Here is a 17652-nt window from a genome sequence, read left to right as displayed (position 1 = left end):
AGGACAGATACACCAATCAATGGAATGGAAATTAGAGTCTACAACTTAACCCATATGTTGATGGTCAATTGATTTTCAATAAGGGTGCCAAGTCCATTTAATAGGGAAAGAAAAATCTTTTCAGCAAATGGTGCTGGGATAAGTGGATATCCATTTGCAAAAGAATAAACTTTAAACTTAGACTTCTACTTCATACCAAATTAAAAAATTAACTCTATATGGATCAAAGACAAACTTAAATGGTAACATTATACAACTGTTAGAAGAAAATATAGTTGTAAATCTTTATGATCTTAGATTAGTTTCCTAGATATGACATTTAAAGCACAAACAACGAAAAGGAAAACAGATTAATTGGACTTCACTAAATGGAAAAATGTGTGCTTTCTAAGAACACTATCAAGAAAATGAAAAGACAATCTATAGAACAGCAGAAATTTTTTTTCAAATAATATATCTTAAAAGTATTCAGTATCCAGAACATATAATGTCACAATGAAACACAAAAATAATAAATGTAACAATTCAACTTAAAAAAAAACCCAATACTTTTAAACTATCCCAATTAAAAAATGGTCAAAGCATTTGAGTAACCTTCTCCAAAAAAGAAATACAAATGGTCAATAAGCACATTAAAAAAAAGCTCAGTATTGTTAGTAATTAGGGAAATGCAAATCAGAATCACAGTAAGATACCACTAAGATGGCTATAAACAAAAAGAAAAAAAAAAATCCCTCAAACTAACAAATGTTGGCAAAGATATACAAAAAAAAAAATTGCAATCCTTATATATTGCTGGTGGGAATGTAAAATGGGGTAGCTACTGTGGAAAACAGTTTGGCAGGCCTCAGAAAGGTAAATACAGAATTACCATATGATCCAGCAATGCCACCTCTATGTACATATCCAAGAGAACTGAAAATATGTTCACACAAAAAACTGGTACATGGACATTCATAGCAGCATTGTTCGTAATAGTCAAAAGTTAAAACAACCCAAATGTCCATCAACAGATTTTGTATTAAAAAAGAAAAAGATGGCATATCCATAGAATGGAATATGGTTCATCCATACAAGGACAAAGTACTATTGATTCATAACATAATAGGAATGAATCTTGAAACATTATGTTAAATTAATAAGCCAGACACAAAAGGGCACATGTTGTATAATTCCATTTATATAAAATATTCAAAATAGACAAATCCATTGAGTCAGAAAATCAATTAGTTGTCGTCAAGAGCTAATAAAGGAGAACCTTGAGAGTGACTGCTAATGGGTATGGGATTTGGGGGGAGGCGATGAAAATATTCTAGAACTAGGTAGTGATGATAGTTGCACAACCTTTTGACGGTAGTTAAACTCATTGATTTATACATTTTAAAGATTGTTTTATGACATATGAATTATATCTCAAACAAAAAAAAAGAATGAGAAGGCCATTGCAATTAGAGAAAAAAAAAGGCAGTATGCTATTATGAAAGCTAAGAGATGAACAAAAAGTGTTTTATTAAGAGAGAGTGGTTATCTGCATTAAAATCCTGTTTTGAGATTGATTTAATTGTGAACTGAAAATTATCCATTGGATTCAGCAAAGATAGATTTTGTTGATATGGTAAGAATGTTTTCAATAAAGTGGTGGCAATGAATGTTTATCTAAATGAAAATAATTGAGGACAGAATGGGAGATAGGGACTGGAAACAATGAGTAGAAAATATTCTCCCCCAAATTTTTGTTATAATATTTAATGGCAATACGAGATTCCAGCTGAAGAGATTTGCTAAGCCTAGTTGATTTTCCTTACTTACTTATTTAGGACTGTAAATTTCATAGCACAATTGTATACCGATTGACAAAGATTTAGCAGACATGGAAAACATGCGGATGCAAGAGAGACAACAAGGGATAGTGGCAGGTGTGAAGTCCTTGAGTAAACAAGAAACAGTGGAACTCAGAGCCCAAGTGTAAAATCTGGTTAGTGACAGGAACAGAGACATGCCACACGTAGGTAGCAATGAGGGGGAATGCTCAGAGTGCGAGTGTAGTTGAACATACACTGGCAGATTTGATGGTGGAAGATACTGTTTCTCATTTTCCATGAATTCTGCACTGGGAGTAAGGGGATATGGTACATGATATGAGGTTTGAAGAAAGAAAATAAGTAAAACATTCTGAAAAAAAAAAGTGAAATGATTTGACTAGGAAAATGTAGAAGGGTATTTGGGCACTTCTGAGACATTTTTTGAGTCCTCAGTTTAAATTTGCAATAGCAAAGAAAATTGAACCTTAGTAGTAAGAGTGTGTGATTTCTCTAGGCACTGCTTTATGGGAGCAGGGACAGAGTAAGGAGAGAGCTGGGTTTAAAAAATGTTGGGCTTTTGTGAGTTCATCAGTGGGCATTGGTACAAGGGAATTACAAGTACGTTCAAAGCAAGCAACTAAAATGATGGACTATGGAACCTAAGCTGGTATGAGGGGAAATGAGGACATAAAGCCAAGAAAAAGTGAAAAAAAAATGGTAGGATAAATGGATGAGAAGTTCAAAAGGAGTCAAGCTGTTGTCATGATGGAACGCGGTAAATGAGCATAAAATATACGACATGGTGGTCAGATTATTTGAAATTGAGATTTTGGAGAGATGATATAGTTATGACTGGTAATGACTAAGCAATGAATATAGGACTTTATGGCTGAGGTGAAGTGATAAAAATCTAAGGAACAAGGGCTCAAAAGGAAAACAGTGAGTTTGGTGCTAAAATTGGAAGGCTGATAGATGAGAGCAGTAAGAAGGGGTAAGCAGGTAGTTAAGTGTGATGCCAAGCCCTTCAAAGGAACAGGGGGTTCTGAGGGAGAAAGATCTGGAAATGACAACTAGGATCAAGAAGCAATGTTTTTTCTGGGATTTGTGGTATAAGGACTATGGGAGTTAAAAAAAGAAAAAAGAAAAAAAAACAGCATCATAGAGCTGCAAGTGAAGCAGTGGATTCAGGAGAGAAGCATCCATCACCCTGTTCACAGCAAGAAGAAAGAGACCAGTAACTGAAGAAGTTAAAGAGATGGGGAATTTTCAAGATGACACATTATGAGATCTTGAGGGTTTGGGGGGAACAAAGAAAAGTGTGAGAATGCATCAAAATGGGGGATATACATATTCGCCACAGGAAAAAATCCATCTAGGTGTAGAAACAGGGAATGTTAAACCTCTTATGGTGACTGAGGTAAATAGGATATAAAAAATGGTCCCTTTCAAAGAATTTACCAAAGAAAGATGGGCATGTTCTAATGATACCCTCTGCCTGAGACTGGTTGAAGTAATGCATCACAGACTCTTTGGCATTTCATGGATTTGTGATTTACCAAGAGGAAGAAGTGTTATGGAAACACCTTGTTTTTTACAGCATGGTATATTACAGCCAAAAGCACATACAGAGTTTTAAGGATTCTGTTTAAATTCAGAATCCATTAATTTTTAAATAAAGTATGCCATACTGGGCCCTCAGAAATGAGTTTATGGTCATCATAGTTACAAACATGCCTTGGATTTTGTAGGAGAGCTCTCAGTATTAGTGGTCTTGATCAGCAGTCCCCTCATCAGAGAAGACTGAGCTTTACTTCTCCATTCTTTAAAGGAGTCTGTGCCCTTGCATTTGGGTAGTGCAAAAGGAACAAACTGGGCATGAACAGGGCTTTTCAGCAAAATACCTCTGATGTGCTTAGTGCAGTCCATGAAATTTAAACAGGACCGAGGTAACTGGGCTGCAAAGTCCTAACATCTCCTCTACCTCTCCAACCTAACACGTTCATTTTCAAATGTCAGTGTTAATACTTTTCCACCCGAAGCTGCTAAAATGGTGCAGAAGGATTATAGCCTTATCAGTAAAGTCAGAATGGAAAAAAAAATGCACCGCAAGATTTAATTTTCAGATCCCTTGAATTTCTATTGATCTGGGAGTACACAACCAGGAGTCGTGAGAAAGTAATCTGCAGTTTGTATCAAGGATGCCTATTTCAAATGCCTTTGTGTTCCAGAGCTGTTTCTCTGCAAAAAAAAAATAAGTAACCCTGCTGATGGGAAAACTCATGAGAATCTTCCTAGATATTATTTTTTTTCTAAAATCAGTTTTAAATGTGAGAATAAGAGTTAGTGATAGCCTAGTAAAGCTGTGAATGTATTTACTTAAAAAAAATTGTAAGTGAAGCTGTGAAAAGGGAAACAAAGATCATATTCAAAATGACCTTACAAGAAAACCTTCCTCCCTTAAGTAAGTTTTCTCATAACTTTATCTTAGAATTTACCCTTTAGGCTTAAAAATATCCAATTATTAGAATAAAAAGAACAAGGAAAAAAATAGAACTATTGAAAAAAAAAGAATGTTGCCTAAAGACATTGCATCAAATATTTCCATGTGTGTCTGATTTTTAACTTGAACTAGAGTAAAAATAGATGAGAAAACTTAGAGAATCAAACAAGTAATGATTATACAGATAGTTGCTTCAAACATGGTGTTTCCTTAGTTTCCTCTACAATATCTAATTCTTAGCAAATAAATAGTGATGTTTCTTACCACATTCACACAACTAGAACACACAGGCAGCACAAACATGGTCTCTGCCAGTAGAGAACTTATCCTTTACTTGGAGGGGAAAAAAAATTTTTTATATACATACATATATGTGTGTATATATATATGTATATAAAGTGGTACACCTAGAAATCTGATAGTTGCTCATAAGAGCTCTTGTAGTTCAGCACTGCCCAAGGGATATTGGAGGCGGCTATGACGCAGAAGGAGGTTGCCTTAAATGAGTGAAAGAACATACTCTAGAGAAGAGTTAAGTGTTGATGGTAAGAATTTGGACAAAGCAGAACCAGATAGAAACATTTTCTCAATGATTTAGTAAATCATTTTGAAAATGTATTCTTTTTCATTTCAGTTGCCAAGTCATACTAAAAAAATTAACATTTCTCTGTAGTGTTTCTCTAAAAAAGTAATCATACCTATGAATTGTTTGTTCTTACAGTCTTTGTTTTTAGAGTTCTTTCATCTCTAAAATGCAAAAATACACACATCTGAAATTAATTTTACACATAATTCTGGGTGGTTACAGAATTCCTGAATCACTCTTGGACCCATACACCAGATTATAAGTCCCTGCCTGTATTGCTACTCTGTAGTGCATTTTTTTATAAAAAACCAAAAAACAAATACATAAAACAAATATACAAATTTTTCTCTCTGGGAATTAACACATTAGGTTTTATGAAGGAAGATTTAATTAATATATTATCTTTCTTCTAGTATTTTTAAAGATTTTTTAATGAACTTGGAACACTTAGACAGAATACCATCTATGAGCTTATGAACTGTCATTTACCCTTCACCCAGCTTCAACAATCATAAACTCACGGTAAATCACGTTGAATCTATGCCCCATCTACTATCTCTTCCTTACTTTGAAGCAAATGTCATCCACCATAGAATTACATTCATAAATATTTCAGTAGTATATCTCTAAAAGATAAGGACCTTTAGATATAAGAAAAATACCACTGTCACACCAAAAATAATTTAACAATTATTTCTTAGTATAACCAAATTCACAACTAGTGTTCAAATTTTCAAGTGTCTTACAGAGTCTCAGTTATATTTACCATTTATTGGAGTCAGGATTCAGATAATGCTCACACACTGGAATTGGTTGACATATATTTTAAGTCTCTTTTACTCTATATGTTCTCTCTCTCACTTGCTTTCCTCTCTCTCCTGCAATTTATTAATCAAATAAACTGTGTAATTTTTCCTGTGGAGTACAGAAAATTAAGATTTTGTTCACTGCCCTCCCATGATACAGTTTAACATGCTCCTCTGTCCTCTGTATTTCCTATAAAAAGGAAATTGGATCTAGAAGCTTGAGCAGATTTAGAATAGATTTTAAGTCTTTTTTAAGACTCTTTCGTAAGTGATGTGTTTTTTTCATCAGGAGGCAGGAAGTATCTGGTTATTCCTGGGGTTTTTTTTGATGTAGGCAGTCTTTGATGTTGAATGCTTAGACTCATTTCTTGATTAGAGACTGAAAATGGTGGTGATTTAGCATTATCATTTCTTTTTGTTCATTACTTATCTATTTGATTACTCTGTGATATAACTGGTATAGAAAAAGCAGGATAAATAATTGACTCTTTCCCTTTATTTAACAGTTTTCCAAATAATGAACTGGTTGCTACTAGGCTTTAAGAATAATCATTTTTCTTATTGAAATGGCAGATTTAAACATCTTGATGTGTTTTAATTTGTTCCCGTTACTGTATTTATAGATGATTAATACCAAATCACTGGCCGGTGGAAGCCTCTTTAAGGTAACATTTGGTGACTGTGACTTGACTCTTGCTACTTAGTATGGGAAGATCCCTCATATTTTTCACATAATGTGGATCTAATGAACAAAGAAAGGAAGGCTAGTCATCAACCAGTAGTCACTAACTGAGCACCTACTACCTGTAAGCTTGAACTGAAGGACATTATGGAAGAATACAAAGACATATTCCTTGCCACTTTGAGTGGAAAATAATGTGGAAACAAGATGTATATACATGGATATATAAAAGATGATGCCTTATTGAACTGAAATATCAGTGCCTAATGAGAGGCACAGATAATAGTTACCATGAGTTTAAATTTAGAGAAAGTTTCCAAAGCACCAGGGTAATAAGTTGCTGGGTTTGTTTTTTTTTTTTCAAATTATATTCAAAAATGTCAAGGAGCTTCATTGACAGGGTAGTAAATCTGAGGTTCAGCTTTTGCTGAGAACTTCTGCTCTACTTGATCAAACTCCAGCTCTACTCTGAGTGCCATTCCTGTGATTGAAATATGTAAAATATTCAGCAGTTTCCTATTTTGTCTCATTCACCACTAAGTCTCATTTACCTGTATATGCTCCCTGCATCTATGCCTTTATATGATATCTAGTCATTAACAATGGTTCAATATCCCCTCCACTTGTGAGCAGGCATTACTCACTGCAGAAAGACAATCTTCAGTCATTAGTTAATGTTGTAAACTCACGTAAGAGCAGAAACATGGCAGTATGGGGGAAAAATTACTGGCAGTATGATTAAACAATATACTTTTTAACACAACAAGGATTTAAAACAAGACTTTATCTCATCTTTGGCTGATTCCCCAAAGGCCTAGACAAGTGCAATAAATGTTAATCATCCTCATATCAAGAAATAAGGTGGCAGACCTGTGAGTCAGGGCATGCAAAGAGACTGTAAAACTGTCCAGATTGCCTTAACCTAACATCCCCCTCAGGAGTATAAAGACTTAAGGTGAGGAGGCTGGAAGGAGAAGGATAGATTTGAAGAAAGCTTTTAACTTCCTGTGTGTTCTCTCTCTCTTCACAGAGGAAATGACTGGTGGGCTTTTCGATTACCACATGTTCAACAAAAGAGGCTTCGAAGGTACTCTTTGGAGAGTAAGCTGCATTTTCTCTGGAGTCTGGGGATCAGTGGCTTGAAGTTCTGATGTACTCTTGAAAACTCTGAAGGCAGAGCCCGGCCAAGACTCTCAGAACAGAGACAGAGAATTTATTTGGAGAGAGCAGTCCCCGCACTATTTATATTTCCAACTATGCGGAAAGGTAGGGGCAGCCTTCTTCCTCAATTCAAATCAAGGTAGAATTTCAGGGGATCATTCAGTGAGCCTGAAAGGTATCCTCTGGAATATAAGGGCCGCAGTGACCAGTGTTTGACTCACACTTGAGTGTCCAAAGGTGAGAATTTATGACTACAGGTGTCCCTTCATGAACCTTGGAGTATGGAGGTTTATGTTGAGGGTCAAGTTGCATTCTCCTTCACATTTTACAGAAAAAAAAAATCTGCCTATTTTCTTAAAATTTGATGTGGATCCTCAGAAAGTGAAGTAGACTAAGGTCTTATAGAGTCCTGAAGAAGACCACAGGGAAGGATGAAGGGGCTCCAGTGTAACAAGTGGAGGGTAAGTCGTACTGGCCAGCCAAAGGAGAGGCAGTACCCAGGACGAGAGATCTGAAGCCTGGAAGATATCTGAAGAACCTGCAAAATGTCCCTGAAGAATCATCTTTGGTCAACTCATGCCTAGAGGCATAGTAGTGCATCTGTATGAGCCATGTAAAGCTTTTCCCTTTTCCTTCTAAGCTCTTCTCCCTGAGGTCCAACCCTGGAAGGGCAAGAATCAGTAGCTAGCTAATGGGAGAGGTGGCAAATGAAAAGAGGAAAGAAGCTAGCCAAGAGCTCTTTTTCTACTGCAGTCTCCCAACCTCGAAGCAGGCTGGATCCTAGGGAGGGAAGAAGTTTTAATGTTGAAAGATTAAAAGTTTAGAGTTGTTATGTCATGTCGTTAATGCTTGAACATGAACAAAGTTCTTTTTAATTGTCTAAAAATGACTGAGAAAGCCAAGAGAACTGACTGAGATTAATACTGCAGAAAAGAGGGTCCACAGACCAGATTAGTGGGAAAAGGTGAGAAAAAGCATTGCTTTCATAACAGCACCCTACTAAGTTCAGCTCTTTTCAAAACCTGGATATGTTCAATTATTGCATCCAAAAGGTATGGAATTAAGGGAAGAGTCCTTGGAGAAAGCAAACTACTTCACTGATGATACTAACTATTCCCAGAGTATGTGGCAGAAATTCCTAATTTAGGCCAGTGGTGGCAATAATTCTACAGTTTATCTTATTAGACTTATAATCGTTCAAACTTTGATCATCTACCATATGCCAGGCAGTGTTTTGAGTTCTGGGGATATGACAATAAATAAGACACACAGGTCTCTGTTTAATAAAGCTTAAATTCTAGCAAGCACAGATAGATAAAAAAATTAAAAATCAGGAATTGTAAACAGTGCTAAATGTTACAAAAACTAAAACTGGGAAATGAGACTGCTGGTGTGTGTGTGTGTGAGTGGGCGTGGGTGGGTGGGTGGGAGGGTCAGGGACGTTTAATAGAGCTAATCATGGAAAAGCTCTCTGAGGAGGTGATATATGAACTGAAATTTCAATATTGACAAAGCCAGACACGAAAAATTTGTAGGATGGGTATTCAAGGTAGAAAGAATGTCATGTGTAAAGGCCCTGAGACAGGGAAAAGGAGGGTATATCCAAGGAATGGAAAGAAACCAATATGGCTGAAGCAGAGGAAGATGGAAGGACAGTGAAATAAGATTAAGAAAGGCAAAAATACATAAGATCTCGGGGACACAATAATGTTGTGCTAAGTACCTTTGGGATGTCAGAGGTAAAGGTCATTGTGCAGACCAGTTACGGAGACGAACAGATTTGACGAGTCAAGTTCACAATACGGCACCATACACGTAGCAGACTCTTGAGTTAGAATAAAGCATGACCACGACCCTAGTGAATTAAGTAAAACAACCATTTGCTGCAGTGACACCCTGTGACCCTTTAAATGCTCCCAGTGTATGCTATAATTACCACTGAACACAACTCGAAACATATCATCATGCGTCTATGTCTCACAGGCCTGGTGAGGCATGAACTCCAACTTGAAAGAACCATCCATCTCAGATGTACTTTCCCCTCATATCATACAAGTTACTTCTTGACCTTAGTCATGAGGAGACAAGTTCCCAAGGTAACTAGACTACTGGATATAGTTGTCTGGACAAAGATGGCTGATGAATTCCTGAAGCATTCAAAGCAGCCTCTCTATCTAAGCAAGATGACGGATTTGTTTAAAAGCATTGTTTCCCTACTAGAGCTCTTTGCTGGATCTGTGTTGTGTTAGAATTACCTGTCATGGCAGGATACAATGTAGTATATTTTCCATAACCCCAGATTCTATGCATCTTAATTGGAAAGTAAATAATTAAAAAAAGAATCTTTCTGTAACATTCTAAATCTGTCTCATATAAATACATTAAATATATATATACTATGTTATATATTTATATTCTTTTATAAATTTTCTTTTATATTCTTTTAAATATTTTGCACATTTTTATATAAATATATAATATATTTATGTCTCTCTCTCTCTTCTTTTGCTCTTGCATAACTACAAAATTCTCTTACAAGCTCATTACGGGAGAGAATAAAGATCTACCTTGCTACATCTTGCCTTAGGCAGACATACATGATCTGCTCTAGTCCTCAAATTTCTATGGAAGGATGAAATGCAAAAATACCACAAGGGGATTAGCTATGATTGGCAATGCACCTTCTAAGAAAGAAAGAATAACACTTAAACTACCACCAAAAAGAATGCAAGATTCCCCTAAAGCCCAGACTGGCATCTCACAGGGTTAGTGGTTAGAAAAGTCTTTGGACTTATTCTACTGTTTTATTTCACATAGAATGAGCCTGCAGAGATGTAGAAATCTCTGTTGTAGCTTCTCAGGCTACTTGAAAATATTTTAACTTAATCCTCCCTTCCTCACCAAAGTTCCAGTAAATCTCCTGGGGCAGTCGGCCAGAGAAAGAAATCTCCTAGACTCCATACTTCTTTAATACTAGACCCCCACCTCCCCAAACTTCTCAAATTCTACCTGTCAGTCCATGTAGCCCCAGGAATGTACAGAATCTAATGCTATTAATTCCTCTAGGGGGAAAGGCCAGTGATCATTTCAAGTTGGCAGTCAGAGATCTGCAAATATTAACTACTATATTTAAGACAGATATAAAACAAATTTCTTCTACATAGCATACGGAACTATATTCAATATCTTGAGTAACCTATAATGAAAAAGTATGAAAATGAATATATGTATGTTCATATATAACTGACAGCATTATGCTGTACACCAGAAATTGACACATTATAACTGACTATACTTCAATATAAAAAAAGTTTACAGTGTTTGAAGCCTGTGTGTCAATTCATCAGGGTTTTCTGTTTGCTTTTTAACATCCTGATTCTTTGATTTCTCTCTGGCATTCACTAAAACGCCACCAGTGCTGCAGGCTGTGTGGATATTTGCATATCCAGGTGGTAGTCAGTGGGTGCTTTTCAGGGGCCAGTGAAGTTGCTTCTATTACTGTTTTCCAATCAAGTTAACTGAGCCCAAGACCCTCTAAGACCAGGGTCATGCCTCAGTGCATTCTGACTCATGCCATTTCTGCCTCTGATATCCTCCATGACCTCATCCTTGGTTTTGTTTTGTGTGAAATAAGGAGTACCCAGAGTAGGTGCTCAATAAAAATTAGTCTCCACCCCCATTCCTGATTGAGACCTTTCGACTACTGGGAGTCTCTGATTGGAATGCTGAGAAGTATGCTAGTGAACCAATATTAATGGCAACCCTTACAATCAGAGCACACAGAGATGCTTTGCACAATGTCTGAAACATGGTAATTACCCTCTCATTACGGAAATACAGAGATGAATCTTTGCATCCAATGGAACCATTTTCTTACTCCTCTATACCCCCATGTTTTGCACTTGTTGCTTCTCTTGTCTGTCTCCCTCACTAAACTCTGTGGTCACAAAAGAAAGAGCTGTCTCTCACTTCACTTCTAATCCCTAACATTGTACCAGACAATGGGAGGCTCCCAGTACATTTCTTGATTGAATCTGACTGGCAACAAATGAATTGGAGTTCAATTCTAATTGGAATTAGAAGGGTCGGTTACTGGATTGCCTCAGACTGAAAGAGAATTTTTCTTATTAGGATATTTGCATTCTTGCTTTTGGCTAAAACATCCATTCAATAAATGGCCCTAACTTCTCTGAGACCTTAGTTTTCCATCTGTAAAGTGGTGATAGGTATTGCTGACTTTCCATATAATACAGAATATCAGGTGCAACACTAGATGGAAGAATACTGTGTATATATATATATGAAGGTTAATTAGGTTTTTTTCCACCCACTATGTTCCTAGACCTTTTTTCTTTGTTTCATTCTCCATAGCCATTTGCTCAATTGTAGTAATGACTCATAAACATAAAAAAATCAGAATCAAAAAAGACAAACAACCCAATCAAAAAATGGTCAGAAGATCTGAATAGACATTTACCAAAGACGACATACAGACGGCTAACAGGCACATAAAAAGATGCTCAGCATTGCTAATTATTAGAGAAATGCAAACCAAAACAACATAGATATCACCTCACACCTGTCAGATTGTCTACAAATAATAATAAACAAATAACAAAAATAATAACAAATAAATAAGCAAATAATACAAAAGTCTACAGAAAACAAATGTTGGAAAGGATGTGGAAAAGTGGGAACCCTTGTACACTGTTGGTGGGAATGTAAGTTGGTGCAGCCACTATGGAAAACAGTATGGAGGTTCCTCAAAAAACTAAAAATAGAATGATCACATGATCCAGCAATTCCACTCCTGGGTATATAGCCAGGAAAAACAAAAACACTAATTTCAAAAGATACATGCATCCCAATGTTTGTAGCAGCACCATTTACAACAGCCTAGATATGGAAGCAAGCCAAATGTGCATCAGTAGATGAATGGATAAGGAATATGTGTACATATGTGTGTACACACACATATAACTGTAATGGGATATTACTCAGCCATGAAAAAGAATGAAATTCTGCCATATGCAGCAAAGTAGATGGACCTAGAGAATATTATGCTTAGTGAAATAAGTCACAGAGAAAAATAAATACTGTATGATATCACTTATATGTGGAATCTTAAAAATAATACAAACGAATGTGTGTGTGTGTGTGTTATAAACACACACACACAAATACACACACACACACACACACACAAAACAGAAATAGACTCACAGATACAGAAAACAACTATTGGTTATTAAAGCAGAAAGGGAAGGGGAGAGGGGAAAACTGCATATGGGATTAAGAGATACAAACTAATATGTATAAAACAGATAAGCAACTAGGATACATTGTATAGCACAGGGAATTATAGCCATTATTCTGTAATAATTTTAATGGAATATAAGCTGTAAAAATGTTGAATCATGATGCTGTATACCTGAAACTAATATAATGTAAATCAACTATACTTCAATTAAAAATATTAATTTAAAAAATCAGAAAGCCCTGGAGGAAATTATTTTTCCCCAATTTTGTCTTTCAGCCCTCTGCCTATTTTGTACTTTGTTAACATGGTCACAATGCCTTGGATTTTCTTGCAACTTTGGAAAATATTAATGTTGAAAATTCCAGCAGCTGAGTTTTCCTTCAATCAACATCTATTCAACCAAAACTAAAAACTAATAATCATTACTGCTTCATCGCCCCAGAATTTTGCATAGGGTTTTTATTCACAAATAAAAGTATTTGGTTTGCAAGGAAGACTACGCATGCTAATCCCTGGTGCACTGTCAGACTGTAAGACACAAGGGTCTCTTACCAAGCCAACTAGTAGTTTTTGCTTTTGGAGAACAATTTTTTATGTTAGTTTGGGGCTGTAAAAAGATCCATAAAACCTGGATCCAGCTTGAATTTGATGGACTTAATGAAACTAGTTTTAATTTTAAGGGTATTCCAAAATGGACTGCCAAAAAAAAAAACGTGTATTCAGTCAAAGAACACCACCAATATAGAAATCAGTTATCTTTTAAAATAACCTCCTTTGATTTTTAGTATGACCTAAGATTATTTTAGTTTTCCCTACCATATTTAACAATCTTCAGTTAGACTGCGCTTATCTTTTGTGATTAAACTTACTTAGATGACCAGACATGCAACCACATTCCATGAATAAACTAATGATGACACAGAAACCACAGGAAAAAACAACAACAAACTATGCCTTTTGTGATGCTAGTTTATTTTGTTTTTTCAATAATAGCTTTTCCTATGTGCTTAGATTTTGACTGCTCTTCACATTTAGGAACTAATCACCTTTTTATCTTGTTTGGCCAGCTGAAAATGATGCCCCAACAATCTTCTACCCCTGTTTCTTCTCTTTGAAATGATCCCTCTTGTGTAGTGATGGTAATTATCAAACACTCTCTGGAATTGGGAAGAATGTGTCAAGTACCCATAGTAGAGCAAAATTATTATTTACTAGAAAAGAGGGCAGGTTGGAGATCCTGTCTTGCTTTAAAAACGACCGGAAAAAAAAAACTGTCCTGCAAGTACTGACAATAAGGTAACCAGCTCTGAAGATCTTAGGACGGCTGTCCCACAGAACTGTTACATACTGGAGACAAAAGGTTCTGCCTCAAAGAATCCTTATAAACCTCAATGACAAGAGTGACCTTTGCTTGGTTAGTTTTGCTGCCCTGGAGATGAACATTAGGTCCACAAACTCACAGGACCAAAATGTGTAAAATCTCCAATATCTGTTCTGATATTTCAGAGTAGAGATAGGGAGGAAGGAAAAAAGAGAGATGAACAATTCTAAAAGCATCCTTTCAAAGGCATATTTAAACTCTACTACTAAGACATTCTATGCCAAGCACTATAACTTCTTTCATACTGTCTTAGGATCATGGGTACAGGGGCGGGTGGCAGATCCTCCAGGCTTCAGGAACTGATGCCTCACCAAAGAGCGATGTCAAAGAGCTTACACTGAACAAAACTTTGCACAATCCAGGAAGTATCATCCCAAATGGAAGCCTCAGTCCCTAACCTCATAAAGCACACCACCATTTGGAGAATGTACCTATGCCCATTGCAGACGTTTTAAACTGCTACTGTGTTAAAGGCAAGAAATTAATTCAGGGTCAAACTGTTTTACACAGTCGTCCCTCTGGTATCAGCAGGGGATTTGGTTCCAGGACCCCACGGGATACCAAAATTCACTAAGTCCCCTGTAGAAAACGACATGGTAGTTGGCCCTCAGTGTGCACGGATTCCATAGCCTCAGATTCAGCCAACCATGGATCGAATTCAATCCCAACAGCAGAACCCACAGAGAAAGAAGCTTGGTTGTGTTTAAATTACTTGTACTGAACCGCAGTGAAGGTGGATGCAAGCGCTGCTTTTTCAGTCAGCAGAATCACTAACTACAAAGGGTGCTAATTCCAAATTTGGAAGGCAAGCTGGTTTTGTGATATACTGGCAGGGAACAAGACTGAGGTCCCTAAGATCTGATTCTAAACTTGGCTCCCTTTCAAAATAGTTATGTTACCTGGAACCAAGGCATTTCTCCTCCCTTAGCCTAAGATTGTCACCTAGGGGGGCAGATTACATTTTTACAGTTATGGAGTTTTTAAAGTCTGCGATTCGTGGTCCAGACTACCCTGAGTGCCCAGCAGTATGCAGGCCACCGCATTCCATTAAGGCCTTTCCACGCCATTAGCGCACTGCTTTCCCGAATCAGGGCTGCTTGTGGGAGGTGGACTCTTCCTTCATAGTTTAGGTGCAACTTAGGATCCCCTGCGTTCCATGGTATTCCCAGATGATCAAATTTTAATTTACATTAAAGGGTAAAAATTCCAGATCTCAGAATACTTGGACAAATACATCAGAACTCAGTCCTCATTATTTCTTCAGGGGAAACATATTAACTATGTTAAAGGGTCCCAAGGAGAGAGTTGAACTTCAACTTCATCTTTGCATGTACAACATCTCAATATTTTGAATAGCTTCAAAATGCAAGCAGAAAGAGTATTTTCATCTTCCACTACTATGTGTGAAACCAGACACCTCTTTAAATAGAAAAACTGCTCTGGAATTCTGTTTGGGGCTGTGGATGCTGATTAGCTCTCTGTGGAAGAATTTCTGTTTCAAGTATTAAAAAAAAAAAAAGTGCTTACAGTCACTAATGAGTACTCCCACATGGGAACGATAAAGACCCCTGCTACATTCCATCTGCGGGCTGCACACAGCTTGGGCTGGGTCCTCTGAAGTCTGAATTTGAGATTCTAGGCTGAGGTCTGTGATAACTTAGCCAAAGCACTGCAAACGATCTCAGCCATGCCAACACAAATCAGTTTAATTGAAACATTTGGTTATAGGGCAAAAGCAAATCAAATATTGTGAGACGTTTCAGTTACGGCAATTGGTTCTCTTGAAAGAAAGGTTTCACATGCAATAATTTCATCCAATGTTCCATTTGTTTCTCTGAGCTCTTAGGAAAGCCAATTCAGTGTCAGTATTCCTTGTTCTCACTGAAAGGTAATTAAATCTTACGAAAGTATACGTGGCATGCACCATTTTACTGCAGCAAATGATTACCTGAGTTATGCATGGGGGCAATGACTCCAATTTCATCTCTCCAGCAGTCGTATTCAACCCGGGTTGCACAGATCATTCACTGCGTTAAAGAAAGAAAATATTACAATTAACTTAGTTATATTTATTTTTATCAAAAACTAAAAAGGTAAGCTTTACTAGTCTTTACATTGCTTTTGTGGTTACTGTTGTTGTGGTTACTCACCATATGCAATAAGACGTCCTGAAAGAAGAGGTGACTTTAAAAGTCAATGGTTTACTGAAGGCATCTGAAAATCCTTATTTGTTTTAAGTGTTTTGCAACTTAATGAATCTATGTTTATCCAGTTAAGACAATTAATAGACAATTTAGCTAATTTAACTAACCTTCAGGAAATGTCTATATGGCTTGAAAAATTTACAGAAAGACATCGTGGGTTCAAAAAAAAAATCATTGTATAAGCACGGACAACAAGAAAATGGCAAATTCTTATAGTTAGTGTGTGTCCCCCCTTTTTACTCTTGGACCTAAAGTCTGAAAAACGTCCCTGTATTCTCTCCTACTCCAAATCTAAATTTTCTCTGATGCCCACTGCAAGTGCCATCTGATGTCTGAACTTCTGATCACAGACTTCCATGATTGACATCAACTTAGCTAAAATCATCATTCTCATTCCTTTAGCAATTAACTATGCATGACCTTAACCTTAAGTATGTATGTCTTCTTTCTCCAACTGGACTATGGAGGATATGAGTTTTGTGTTCTTCAGCAGAGACCTTTCTGTCCCATAGAACTTAAGTGCAGTGAGGAACTGCTTTAAATATGCACTTTCCTACATGGTGACCATTGGTCACAGGTGGGTTCCTGAGCTCTTGGAAAATCACTAATGCAACTAAGCTTTTATTATATTTATTATTAAATAATTTAAATGTAAATAGGTTCACATGACTAGTAGTTATCATATTAGACAGCCCGGCTCTAAAACATCTCACATGGTCTCCTGAGTATAGTAATTGTTCATGTTTCTTCCTTTGCTCCAAAGGCAAGAAAGACTCCTCCAGTTACTCCAAATCCTCAATGGCCCCTGACTGAAAATCTGGTATCACTTATTAGCGAATTCATTTCCTTACTTCAAAGCTGCATTTCTTGCCAAATCACTGAGCAGTTTAGGAGTCTTACTTTGTCACAAATATTCTACCATATTCAGCTCTAAATTTTTCACTTCATAGATGATCTGGGGGGAAATATTTAATTCTGAACTCTCTTTTCACTCTTAATCCTGACCTCCCTTTTTCACATGTGGAGCTTGCAAAAACATTTTAATATCTACTTAATTAGAAATGCTTAATTGGAAATAAAAATTGGAGCAGCTACACACACACACACACACACACACACACATTGACATGCAGAGTATGTATTTTTATGAAAGCATGACTCAGTTCAGAATATCTGTGCCTTTTTCAGGAGAATAATTGCTTCATTAATATTCCCACACCAGTTGTCTGTTATCAAAACAACAAGTTTGTATACCGGTGACATTAGAAGA

General features: G+C 36.6%; 1 long non-coding RNA gene across 1 annotated transcript in view; it reads right to left on the bottom strand.

Annotated features, from left to right (window-relative positions):
* The window catches only part of LOC116667022, a 429450-nt gene that overhangs the window by 212114 nt on the left and 199684 nt on the right, over positions 1–17652 (bottom strand). Inside the window, exon 2 of the long non-coding RNA XR_004323799.1 lies at positions 16127–16205. This is a non-coding gene — a long non-coding RNA (uncharacterized LOC116667022). The remainder of the gene's footprint in view (positions 1–16126; positions 16206–17652) is intronic.

The sequence above is a fragment of the Camelus ferus genome, chromosome 11, assembly GCF_009834535.1.
Source record: "Camelus ferus isolate YT-003-E chromosome 11, BCGSAC_Cfer_1.0, whole genome shotgun sequence".
Taxonomy (NCBI): Eukaryota; Metazoa; Chordata; class Mammalia; order Artiodactyla; family Camelidae; genus Camelus; species Camelus ferus.
Note: the sequence above shows the minus strand (reverse complement) of the source record. Positions and strands in the feature narration are given on the sequence as shown.